The sequence below is a fragment of the Pseudorasbora parva genome, chromosome 23, assembly GCF_024679245.1.
Source record: "Pseudorasbora parva isolate DD20220531a chromosome 23, ASM2467924v1, whole genome shotgun sequence".
NCBI classification, from domain to species: domain Eukaryota; kingdom Metazoa; phylum Chordata; class Actinopteri; order Cypriniformes; family Gobionidae; genus Pseudorasbora; species Pseudorasbora parva.
In genome coordinates this window covers 17,072,396-17,086,632 of record NC_090194.1, presented here as the reverse complement: position 1 = coordinate 17,086,632, position 14,237 = coordinate 17,072,396, and the positions used below count along the sequence as shown (strand labels likewise).

The 14,237-nt window shown below is 37.6% G+C and overlaps 1 long non-coding RNA gene across 1 annotated transcript; it reads left to right on the top strand.

Annotated features, from left to right (window-relative positions):
• The first annotated feature begins 955 nt into the window (after nt 1-955).
• On the top strand, nt 956-12,164 carry LOC137062608 (uncharacterized). The gene is made up of 3 exons (XR_010901253.1): nt 956-1,064; nt 1,867-1,984; nt 11,781-12,164. It is a non-coding gene; the product is annotated as an uncharacterized lncRNA (long non-coding RNA).
• The last annotated feature ends 2,073 nt before the right edge of the window (nt 12,165-14,237 follow it).

Sequence of the window (14,237 nt, the reverse complement as noted above, 5' to 3'; positions counted from 1 at the left end):
TGTGTGTGTGTGTGTGTGTGTGTGTGTGTGTGTGTGTGTGTGTGTGCGTGCGTGTGTGTGTGTGTGTCTGATTATGAATTGTTTGCAACAGGTCAAATTTGTGAACTGTTTTTAATGGTCCTGACTTGAATATTTGGCTGAGATACATTTTGAGTTGCTGTATGTGAAAATCTTTGTCATGATTTTAAGTAGGACATATTCCTGGGTCAACATATGTATATATTTATCCTGGAACACAATTCCTGTCATGAAACATAGTCCTAACCCCCTAACCCTAACCTAACCCAGAGGGAAATGATAGGTAAATAACTAGCACCAAACCCTGCATTTAAACATAAACTTGACATAAACTTTAAGCTTGTCACTGAAATATGATTTGTTGATTGGAATGCAGGATGAACAATGTTATAAATATCCAGAAACAGTCTTGTTGAAATCACATTCACCTGTAAATGTATGGAACTGTAAGGCAGTGTCATCTTATAAACCGCTTCAAGTGACCCTGATATTCTAAATTATTATAAATAAAATACTCAATTTGTCTTTCATTTTTGCTAAATATTGACTTAAATATTGAATATTATCTGTATCATATATGTCCTGTCCTTTAACCTGTCAGTATATTAATTGAGATATGCATTTAAGAGTAAGCTAAATGAATGACAAATCAGCAAAACCTGCTATGAGAACATTTTATTGTTATTTTGAAGCCAACTTTTTTCAACCCTTTTTTTTTGTTATGCTTTCATTACAAAAAACATTTTTTATCCCTTGCTAGAATATATATATATATATATATATATATATATATATATATATATATATATATATATATATATATATATATATATATATATATATATATATATATATATATATATATATATATATATATATATATATATATATATATATATATATGTGTAAAATCAACTGGTTCGAGTTCCTATTTCCGGCCCTTTAAATTTAAAAAATAGCCGCGGAAAAGGCGCCCAAAAGACGGAGCTGCAGAGGAGGATTATTGTTTGGAGATTTGACGGTGGAAAACGGCAAAGAAAGTTAAGGTAAGATTTAATAAAAAAAATATTGCTTCGTTTTGGGGATTGCTTCGTTATATTCAGTTGGAGTAACTTACTGCATGTTATGTGATATTAAAACGTTAGCTAATGAAAGCTACAATTGTTAGCTATCAAACATTAGTTATTTTGTCAATTCAAAACTTTTTCCATTGCCTGAAGGATTTTGTAAGTGACATAACGTTAGCAATTCAAGTTGATTATCGTTAGTTCACCTCTCTTTCATACATTTGTCACGTGATTTTTGATAATTACTAATTGCTAAATAAATGGTGATAAAATATTAATATCTGTCTGTTTCATTGCTGTACTAACGTTAGTCTATGCGGCTCTCACGTGACAAAAGTATGAACAAGGCCTAACGTTACCAGAATAACCTAAATGAATCATCTGTTTCTCATAATTTGTTATTTTGCCTGCAATATGTATAGTTTTTATTATCATTATTTTATTATTTATTTTAAATATGAAGTTGTTATCAAAGTTTGCGCTACTTGAGGTGATTGCTAAATGATTTAAAGATCCAAGTCAGTAAAATGATCTGATCTTCCCATCACTAACGTTACAAAGAAGTCCTTCGAACTGAAAATCACATTGTCTTCTGCTGAAAAAAAAGCTTGGACCAGCATGATTTCACTTTCACTCACTGTATACCAACCTGCAGTCAGTTCTGTATGGTCAACGTATTTTCCCAATTATAATGTTATAATTATAATGTATAATTTGAAATTCATCTATGTATAAATTTGACATTAAACTGCACTAACTAGTTGTATTACTTGTATTACAGAAACAACAGGATCACAGAGCAAGCGAGTAAGCTGTAGAATCCCACTTCAACAGATGGCTTCAAATTGCAAGTGAGACAGAGGGAGAAGAGAAAAGGAGTAACGAAAATGGACACGCAAGTAATTTACACGGTCTATTTTACTAATTTTTGTAATCATTTGGAGTAAATCCGGGACTACACTTCACTTCACTTGTTAGGTCTATCTCATCTATTTCATCTTTGTTAATAAAAATTAGAAGAAATATGCAATAAAAAACAGTAATAGAAACTGTATATATATATATATATATATATATATATATATATATATATATATATATATATATATATATATATATATATATATATATTTAGGGATGCAACAATACATTTAGTCCATGGTTCAATACATAACCTTACTTTGGTTTTTAACCACGGATTTCCGGTTCGGTTCGGTTTTTTTTTTGCTCTTCTATTCTTAGGTGACAGGAACAGAAAAAGGTTAAGGAGAAAATGGTTTTTATTGCAATACTCTTTCTTTATTTTACTTAAAAGACTTGAAAACCCTTACTTAAACTTAAAACTTTACATAAAAAAATATATACACATTCCCAGTGTATTGTATTAACTAAAATAAATATATATAAAGATTTACAGTGGCAGCTCAGAGATGTACAGTAGCATTTAAGTATGAAATTGAATGAATAAATGTAGAGTATAAACGTAAATGCGGGTAAACACCCTTAACTTTAGTGCATATGATTGGATATTTGCTCAAATCAGCGCATAGACTCAGGCAAACCATTAAAAAAAGAGCAGAATAAATAAAGAGGAATATTCAAGGGGGTAATCTAGCGCTCGGAAAGCGTTCCACCCATAGGGTGTTTAAATATTTTCTCCCGTTGCTTTTGGCTCACTATGGGCTTCTCCCCATTCTTCTCCCTTGACTTGATCAGACCATTGCTAACCAAGCCATCACCTGCTGTTAGCATCCCATTGACTCCCATTCATTTTTGAGTCACTTTGACGGTGAATAACTTTACATCAGAGGCGTTTAAAGACTCCATTTGTCCATTGTTTATTTCTAAAGAAACACGACAATGCATAAAAGGCTCCGTTACCTTGTATCTTACACTATCGCCCCGCAGAAGCTGTTTTTGTAAAAATAGGCTAACTATTGCGTCATAACCAACGCGACTCTGTCGCACAGTTGAGAAATTACCATATAGACCTGAGGAGACACTCGCAGGCAATCTTTTACTGTCTATGAGGCCGTCGGGGGGACGTGGAGACATAAAGTCTGATAAAGTCAAGGGAGAAGAATGGGGAGAAGCCCATAGAGAACCAAAAGCAATGGGAGAAAATATTTAAACAATGTGATTCAGATTTCACTTTCCACAACTACTAGAAGACTCACAGCTGTCAGACAGGAGGCTCACGTCACATCTACGTCCTCAATCTCAGTCTGAGCCTGCACAGTTCGCTCAGCCATCAGGAAGTGAGTGCTCCTTTACTGATCTCACTTAACGCCGTAGAAGTCAATGGGATAGCTCTGTCCATTTCTTTTACTGTCTATGGGAATATTTCAAACGGGGGGAAATGGAAATAAATAATTAAATGCAAAACCGAAAAAAAACACAATTCACCAGCGCATATTGAACCATGAATGCCGTACCTAACGGTTCAATATTATATTGAGTATTGTGGCATCCCTAATATATATATATATATATATATATATATATATATATATATATATATATATATATATATATATATATATATATATATATATATATACAGCTCTGAAAAAAATTAAAAGACCACTGCAAAAAAACTAGTCCTCAGAGTTGGGGAACATTGTCAGAGCAGAAGGAAGCATGTTTTCTTCTACACTCTAAACACGCTGGGTTAATAACAATCCAAGTTGGGTTGAAAATGGACAAACCCAGAAATTGGGTTGTTTGAACCCAGTGAATGGACCTTTTCAAACAACTCAATGTGTGGGTTTGTCCATTTTCAACCCAACTTGGGTTGTTATTAACCCAGCATTTTTTAGACTGTAGGACAACCTTGTACGTGGTTTAATTCATGCGTCCTTCACAAAGACAAGTCTGGCCAATTCAAGCATTGCTGAAGCACTCCCAGATCATCACCGATCCTCCACCAAGTTTCACAGTGGGTGTGAGACACTGTGGCTTGTAGGCCTCTCCAGGTCTCCGTCTAACCATCAGAAGACCATGTGTTGGACAAAGCTGAAAATTGGACTCATCAGAGAAGATGACCATACTCCAGTCCTCTACAGTCCAATCCTTATGGTCTCTTGCAAACCTCAGCATGGCTCTTCTTTGCTTCTCATTGATGAAGGGCTTTTTTCTAGCTTTCCACAACTTCAGCCCTGTCCACTGGGAGCCTGTTTCGAACTGTCCTCGCCGTGAACTTCACCCCAGCTGCCTTTTGCCATTCTTTTTGTAGGTCACCTGAGGTCATCCTATGGTTGTTGAGTGACATTCGAATGAGTTGGTGGTCATTCCAGTCAGTGTAGAGTTATTTTCGCCCTCTGCCAGTCTGTAACTTTGTTGTCCCCAATGTCTGCTGCTTGACCTTGTTCTTATGAACCGCCGTCTTTAAAATTTTAAGGATGGAAGCAACCCGACACTCACTGTATCCCTATGCCAGTAAAGCCAGAATATACTTGTAGGCTTCCATACTTGTAGAGATGCTGATTTAAGAAAAAAATTGCAGTGGTCTCTTAATTTTTTCCCCCCAGAGCTGTATAGATATTGTAGTGTTTTACTTATCTAAACTTTTTAGGGAAGAAAAACAAATAATCAAATAAAATAAAAATCAATGTTTAGTCTTTAGTGTGTTTGTTACAAATTAATTGATCATTATTAAAGCTACAAATGTAGTTCAGTTAAGAACAGTGAGTGATTACCTTTTTTCTTTTATTGTTTCATTAACATAAATATAAAGACCTAATTCACAGATCTAATATAATGTTAGACATCATTTCCCCAACTGCTCCCCAAATGTTCACTTAAAACTGCATTAAGTTAGCCTGACAAGCCAGAGCCACATCAGGAAGTTAGCTCTGGGAACTCACCATTGACAGGGCTCAGTCCGAGGGGCGGGATAAACGGTTGTCTTTCAAACTACCTCTGCACACGATAGGATAGCGCTAAAACCAACCTTCTCGGAACCTTCTCTGCCGTCATTATGTTAAGCCCCGCCCACTGGCTCTACACACAATGTGTTTGGCCTGACCAGAGTTTGGTTTTTACAGCTCAGAAGTGTATTTAACAGGGTTCCCGCGGGGTCTTAAAAAGTCTTAAAAAGTCTTAAATTCAGAAAGTTACATTTAAGGCCTTAAAAAGTCTTAAAAACGCCCAGATTTTCATCCTAGGTCTTAAATTTAATTTACCAAAGTCTTAAAACTTTTACTTCCGTTCAGAAACAAAACCTTTTAGTTTTCTTTACCCGACTGCTTCATGCATTTTTACTCCTTACACTTTTCCTTCAGCTTTTCAGAAAGCTGCGATTGGCAAACGGAAAGCAAGAAATTACCGTAATAAACCATATTTTGGCAAAAAGCTCTATTTGTCTTTAAGGATTTTTTTTAAGCGCGCCAAATGTTGAGGATTTACGGTCAAATAGCGCTTTAATATGCTGGCGCCAACACTCGCATTCTAATAGGGTTGAGCGTAATGTATTCTGATGTATTTGATCTGACTGGGTGGGCAGCTGTCAATCTCAGGCCCAACCATAGATCCGCCCCTATCATAGGTTGGTTGTTTTGTCTGGTCTGCACTTGTGTCTACGCGCGTTTTCAAAGAACATGGGTCTTTGCACACTGAGTCCGATATTTTCGCATGCGTTTTTTCATATTCGTGATCCGAAAAACTCGTCACGCACAGAGATCTTGCACACTGAGTCCGATGCTTATTAATGAATGTGTTACATTCATGCAAAACAAGACAAAGTGACGTCTAGTGAGGATGATTTGTTTGTCCTGAGGAGATAATTGGTTCATCTAACATTACTCCTGTGATCGCGTAGAGAGGAGAGTTTCCCTATCAAGCGGGATTATCCAGATCGACCGATTCAAAGTTGCAGTTTCAGTGGCTCAGTTTGAGCTTTGCTAGCGATACTGGAGACATATTTAAAAGAAGACCACTAATTTCTGTGAATCAATTGATCCCGAACACCTGGCAGTATGTCTATGGATCCGATCACACACACACACACATACACACACAGACAGACAGACAGACAGAGCTTTACAGACCCTTACGAAACAAAAATATATTGCAATACATTTGAAAATATCATGCAATATATTCACATATAACGTTATGGGATTTAATATTTATATTTTCCAATATATTGCATGAATATATAATATATTTTATAATGCCATCAATATATTATTCCATATATTAAAATATATTTCAAGAAAATATATTGGTAAATATATTTTCCTTTCGTAAGGGGAGACTTGATGTGCTATAATTATAGCTGTGATATAATAATATTTGTAGTATTTTTGCTAGAATAATATGTATGGTGGCTCTGAGTTGTCAAAACGTCTCAAAATGCGTTTTTACGGATGCGAAAACACAGAAAATCGAACCTGTTCCAAATTTTTTTTTGACGGACGAAAGTTTCGGAGGCAGTGTGCAAGCGTGATTGACATAACGTGAGGTCGAATTTATTTTTGGAAGTGCGTAAATTATTATTCTAGCAAAAATACCACAAATAATATTATTATATCACAGCTATAATTATAGCACATCAAGTCTCTGTAAAGCTCTCTCTCTGTGTGTGTGTGTGTGTGTGTGTGTGTGTGTGTGTGTGTGTGTGTGTGTGTGTGTGTGTGTGTGTGTGTGTGTGTGTGTGTGTGTGTGTGTGTGTGTGTGTGTGTGTGTGTGTGTGTGTGTGTGTGTGTGTGTGTGTGATCGGATCCATAGACATACTGCCAGGTGTTCGGGATCAATTGATTCACGGAAATTAGTGTTCTTCTTTTTAATATGTGTCTCCAGTATCGCCAGCAAAGCATCAAACTGACACTTTTAATCGGTCGGTCTTGATCCCGCTTGATAAGGAGGGGAAACTCTACGCGATCACAGGAGTCTCTCCACATCTCCTCAGGACAAACAAATTATCCTCACTAGACGTCACTTTGTCTTGTTTTGCGTTTTTATCCCCGTAACGCATTCATTAATACGCATCGGACTCAGTGTGCAAGATCTCTGTGCGTAACGAATTTTTCGGAATACGAAAAACCGCATGTGAAAATATCGGACTCAGTATTTTGATATCAGTTTCTGAGTTTATTTAATGTTTCTATAACTGAATCAATAAAAATAGAATGTTTGAGAGTTTCTGAGATCATTTATAATGCCTTTAGTAATGCGTCGTGTTGGTCTTAAATTTCACTCATAATGGTCTTAAAAGGTCTTAAAAAGGTCTTAAATTTAACTTACTGAAACCTGCAAGAACCCTGATTTAGAGTTGCTAGACTAAACTCATGGCAAATTTGATTTGCTGCCGCTAGGGTGCGTCTAGATTTGTAAAATAGCATTATGTAACATTTGCAGTAAGATATCCCAAAACCACTAGGCCAATACTACATATTTTGTTCAGTTGAGAACCTTCAATATCCCAAATGTTTCCATCAATTTGTAAATCGTGAGAAAATTGCTATTTTAACCAAGGAACCGGGACGTGTGAGGGCGTCGCCTAACGATGTCATCATATCTCTTAATCCTCGGTTTCTGGTTTTATTCTGCTGATGCGCTTTACTCCGACTGTAGTGTTAACAAGTGTCACAGTAGCCACTGAGTGAACGCACAGAGTAACGTCATAACATAATTTAAAACTCACTCAAATGTGTTATATGATAAACAGAGCTGCGTTACCTCATACTCATTACCAGAAAAGCAGAAATAGTGCCGGCGACTATGGCATAATCAAAGTTTTTCGCGCTGCTCGTGAGGCTTGTGTTGTTCATCTCATTAACAATCACTCCAGCAGCCTTGCTCAGCTCCACAACACTCGCTCCTGCTCTGCTTCACACTGCAGTAACGTTAATAGGGATGTAATGATAAATTGTTATATCGCATTAATAAAATGTGACTATATGTATCGTTGATGGAAACGATATGATTTGCAATATAGTTGTTTTATCCAAGGCTCAACTTGCTGTAGTAAGCTTATTTATAAGGTACAATTTACCCAGACACAAATTTACAAATGTACCTCAAATGTAAATTCTGTCATAATTCTCACCATAATGTCGTTTTTCGTTTAACTTCCAAACACAAATGAAGATATTCTTTATGAAACCCATTTTAAAGTCCATTACTCTCAAACTTAAACGATGCAAAAAATAAAGTAATCAAGTGGTCTAATCCAAATCTTCTGAAATCTTCAAGTCTTCTGAATAGACACAATGGCTTTATGTGGTGAAAATATTTAAAGCTACACTGTGTGATAATTTCCCCCATCTAGTGGTGAAAAGGTATTTGACCAACCAGTGATTATTAGTTTCTGTTCCTCTCAATTCCGATTTTGTTTTAACTCCTACAGTGGCCAATTTAGTCCAAGATTAACATGGCATCCAGTTCAACCTCGTCCATGAGTGCCATCGAGTGTTAAAACGCGAAAGGCGAAGCTTGAATTTACGGGTATGTCCCTCTTTGGCTAATGTACTTTCAAGATGGAGGGGCAACATGGCGACCGGCATTCGAACCCCTCACCCGTATGTATTTTCAATGGTATATTATAAACTTACGAGAATACTTTATTACTTGAAAGAAGTGCATTACATCACATTACATACATTAATTAGCACATATTTTTGAAAGAACTAAGTGTTTTTAGCTAAGAATAAACTAAAAAAGTTACACAGTGTAGCTTTAACACAGTGAACATTCTGTAGTAAACACAGACGTTCAAATGATTGCGTGACATGCGAAAACAACATGAGAGTGAGTTAAAATTCTTGGATGAGCTAAACATTTACAGTTTGAGAGCGGCCATTTTGACACACTTTCTTGCGATTAGAACTGTGATTGATTGCATTGATCATCTGAAATGCATGCACTGCTGGAATGACCCTCTTCAAAGTGAGAGCGCAAACATTATTTAAAGTGGCACTCCTCCAAAGTCAAAGTGCAAACACCATTTAAAGCGGCAATCCTTAGTGAAAGCGCAAACATAATTTAAATCACCAGATCACATTTAGTTTTACAGGGTTCCCGCGGGGTCTTAAAAAGTCTTAAATTCAGAAAGTTACATTTAAGGCCTTAAAAAGTCTTAAAAACGCCCAGATTTTCATCCTAGGTCTTAAATTTAATTTACCAAAGTCTTAACTTTTACTTCCGTTCAGAAACAAAACCTTTTAGTTTTCTTTACCCGACTGCTTCATGCATTTTTACTCCTTACACTTTTCCTTCAGCTTTTCAGAAAGCTGCGATTGGCAAACGGAAAGCAAGAAATTACCGTAATAAACCATATTTTGGCAAAAAGCTCTATTTGTCTTTAAGGATTTTTTTTAAGCGCGCCAAATGTTGAGGATTTACGGTCAAATAGCGCTTTAATATGCTGGCGCCAACACTCGCATTCTAATAGGGTTGAGCGTAATGTATTCTGATGTATTTGATCTGACTGGGTGGGCAGCTGTCAATCTCAGGCCCAACCATAGATCCGCCCCTATCATAGGTTGGTTGTTTTGTCTGGTCTGCACTTGTGTCTACGCGCGTTTTCAAAGAACATGGGTCTTTGCACACTGAGTCCGATATTTTCGCATGCGTTTTTTCATATTCGTGATCCGAAAAACTCGTCACACACAGAGACCTTGCACACTGAGTCCGATGCTTATTAATGAATGTGTTACGGGGAAAAACGCAAAACAAGACAAAGTGACGTCTAGTGAGGATGATTTGTTTGTCCTGAGGAGATATTGGGTTCATTTAACGTTACTCCTGTGATCGCGTAGAGAGGAGAGTTTCCCTATCAAGCGGGATTATCCAGATCGACCGATTCAAAGTTGCAGTTTCAGTGGCTCAGTTTGATGCTTTGCTAGCAATACTGGAGACATATTTAAAAGAAGACCACTAATTTCTGTGAATCAATTGATCCCGAACACCTGGCAGTATGTCTATGGATCCAATCTCACACACACACACACACACACACACACACACACACACACACACAGACAGAGCTTTACAGACCCTTACGAAACAAAAATATATTGCAATATATTTGAAAATATCATGCAATATATTCACATATAACGTTATGGGATTTAATATTTATATTTTCCAATATATTGCAATATATTGAAAGCGGCCATCATTTGTATATTTTCCAATATATTGCATGAATATATAATATATTTTATAATGCCATCAATATATTATTCCATATATTAAAATATATTTCAAGAAAATATTTTGGTAAATATATTTTCCTTTTGTAAGGGGAGACTTGATGTGCTATAATTATAGCTGTGATATAATAATATTTGTAGCATTTTTGCTAGAATAATATGTATGGTGGCTCTGAGTTGTCAAAACGTCTCAAAATGCGTTTTTACGGATGCGAAAACGCAGAAAATCGAACCTGTTCCAAATTTCTTTTTGACGGACGAAAGTTTCGGAGGCAGTGTGCAAGCGTGATTGACATAACGTGAGGTCGAATTTATTTTTGGAAGTGCGTAAATTATTATTCTAGCAAAAATACCACAAATAATATTATTATATCACAGCTATAATTATAGCACATCAAGTCTCTGTTAAGCTCTGTGTGTGTGTGTGTGTGTGTGTGTGTGTGTGTGTGTGTGTGTGTGTGTGTGTGTGTGTGTGTGTGTGTGTGTGTGTGTGTGTGTGTGTGTGTGTGTGTGTGTGTGTGTGTGTGTGTGTGTGTGTGTGTGTGTGTGATCGGATCCATAGACATACTGCCAGGTGTTGGGGGATCAATTGATTCACGGAAATTAGTGTTCTTCTTTTTAATATGTGTCTCCAGTATCGCCAGCAAAGCACCAATTTGACACTTTTAATCGGTCGGTCTTGATCCCGCTTGATAAGGAGGGGAAACTCTACGCGATCACAGGAGTCTCTCCACATCTCCTCAGGACAAACAAATTATCCTCACTAGACGTCACTTTGTCTTGTTTTGCGTTTTTATCCCCGTAACGCATTCATTAATACGCATCGGACTCAGTGTGCAAGATCTCTGTGCGTAACGAATTTTTCAGAATACGAAAAACCGCATGCGAAAATATCGGACTCAGTATTTTGATATCAGTTTCTGAGTTTATTTAATGTTTCTATAACTGAATCAATAAAAATAGAATGTTTGAGAGTTTCTGAGATCATTTATAATGCTTTTAGTAATGCGTCGTGTTGGTCTTAAATTTCACTCATAATGGTCTTAAAAGGTCTTAAAAAGGTCTTAAATTTAACTTACTGAAACCTGCAAGAACCCTGTTTTAGTAGTATGATTATTCAAAGCAGTTTAGATGGTTCATTCTTATACTGCATTAATAGCAGGAACAGCAGGACATAGCGAGCATGAGCAATGCTGCCTGCATTTAAAGTGCGAGTAATTCGTGAGGGATTTTTGTTTTTTAATTTACAGAGTTTCAGTGACACTATTACATTAATAATCTCATTACATAGAATCATACAATGACAAAACATAATGTTAAATATAATTAATAATAATGCAATGGGGGAATATTTGTGGGTCCTGATAATAATACACAAATAATAATATAATAACAATAAATTATAGTGTTTAGGATGTTATAATCTATATACATAAAAGTGACATACACATTTTTATATAAATATGGCAGCGATAAGGTACAGTAATGGTTTTATTTGGTGTATTCTTTGCTAACAATCTTTCATTCTTATCCCGAGGTTACCATTGTCAGCTGGATCTGCTCCAAATCCAGATCAGATGGTGGACCTGCACCTAGACATCAACGCAGCCCTAAATGTCAACAGATAACATGTCAACTAGACAACTCCTAGAGACGGATCCCCTGTGAGGAACTTGCTAACAGCCATCAACACAGATCCTCTGTCCTCTGCACAGACCCCTAAGGCCAGCTTCAACTCCATGTCGGCATGTTGTATCCTGATCTTCAAGCTGGTGGATCTAGATGAAATATTCTGAATTATTGCAATCCATAGTCTGACTTGTAATGCAGCCTGAATCATATTCACACCATGTTCGTTGGCCAGAGACAACTGGTCCCCCAACTCAGCCTGGTTTCTACCAAGCGTTTTTTCTTCTCCATTTCTGGCACCTGATGGATTTTGGGTTCCTTGCCACTGTCGCCTTTGGCTTGTTTAGTTTGGGACGCTTAATATTCTACAATAGGGGTGGGCTATATACTGGTAGATATGATTAACTGGTAGAAATGTATCAACTGCTACTGATTTTGGACCATCATCTCTATCGTAGTTACGTTGCTGTTCTGCTTGTGTGGTAATGAAATCTTATCATCTGCCTGCATTTTTAAGCATTATGGTTAAAAAACAAGGGATTTTAAACTGCTAAAGTGCAGTAAGCAGTGAAAGACACCTCGTTTGACGACATGTGCACGCTGTCAGAGAGACTGTTTCTAAGCACAATTTTTTTGTATCATTGGCAGCAAGAATTACAAAATGTCTATGGTATTTCTAATGTCTATATAATATTGATTTAATTGCACTGATGCTATTGGAGGAGAACTGAACTGCGCTGGATCATGTTTTCTGCAAAGCTGCTTTATAGCAAATTGAACTGATTTCATAATTGATGAACCTTACACAGTTATTGAACAGAACTGAATCAACACTGACCTGACTTCAGCTGTGACACTATTTTCTTTTTAGGGCTGCTTTACTGCAGAATTTAACTCTGTTTGAATAATTAAATAATTATTTTCATGTTTATTCCTGTAAATCTGCTTTGAAACTTTATAAAGCATTAACAAAGAAAGGTAACTTGAATTGTGCAATGGCCTGATTGTGGACCAGATTTGGCAAACAGCATGTGGGCCACATGAGGATTGTGTAAAAGACCAACTGTGGCCCACATTAGGGTCAGTTCTGGTTTATATCGACCAAAGCAAGGTATTAGATCTGGGCCGGACCTGGGCCAGAATTAAATTTAACTGTGAGCCATATGTGGGCCATATGTGTTTTGTTCATGGCTGACATGTGGCATTGCTATTGCTTGATTGTGGCCCAAATCTGGGAAACAAAAGTGGACCACTCAAGTGCCATCATTTCACACGGTATGTGGGCCAGAGCAAGGTATTAGATATGGGCCAGACCTGGGCCAGAATTAAATTTAACTGTTAGCCAGATGTGGGCCATTTCTGTTTCATGTGTTTTGTTCATGGTTGACATGTGGCATTGCTATGGCTTGATTGTGGCCCAAATCTGGCAAACAAGAGCGGACCGCCCAAGTGCTATTATTCCATGTGGTATGTGGGCCAGAGCAAGGTATTAGATCTGGGCCGGATCTAATACATACACATGAAGCAGAACTGGCCCACATCTGGGCAACAGTTGTGGGCCAGTTCTGCTTCATGCGTTTTGTTCATAGCTGATATGTGGCATTGCTATGGCTTGATTGTGGCCCAAATCTGGCAAACAGGAGCGAACCGCCCAAGTGCCATCATTTCACACAGTATGTGGGCCAAAGCAAGATATTACATCTGGGCCGGATCTGGGCCAGAATTCAAATAAACTGTTGCCCAGATGTGGGCCATTTCTGCTTCATGCGTTTAGTTTATAGCTGACATGTGGCATTGCTATGGCTTGATTGTGGCCCAAATCTGGAAAACAGGAGCGGACCGCCCAAGTGCCATCATTTCACACAGTATGTGGGCCAAAGCAAGGTATTACATCTGGGCCGGATCTGGGCCAGAATTAAAATAAACTGTTGCCCAGATGTGGGCCATTTCTTCTTTCATGCGTTTTGTTCATGGCTGACATATGGCGTTGCTATGGCTTGATTGTGGCCTAGATCTGGCAAACAGGAGTGGACCACCCAAGTGCCATCATTCCACGTGGTATGTGGGCCAAAGCAAGGTATTAAATCTGGGCCAGAATTCAAATGAACTGTTGCCCAGATGTGGGCCAGTTCTGCTTCATGCGTTTTGTTCATGGCTGACATGCGGCGTTGCTATGGCTTGATTGTGGCCTAAATATGACAAACGGGAGTGGACCGCCCAAGTGCCATCATTCCACGCGGGTAGTGGGCCAGATGAAAGTGTCAAGTGTGGGCCGTATCTGGGCCAGAGCAATTTTGCTATCTGGGCCAGATGTGGGCCAGTTCTGCTTCATGTGTTTTGTTCATGGCTGACATGCGGCGTTGCT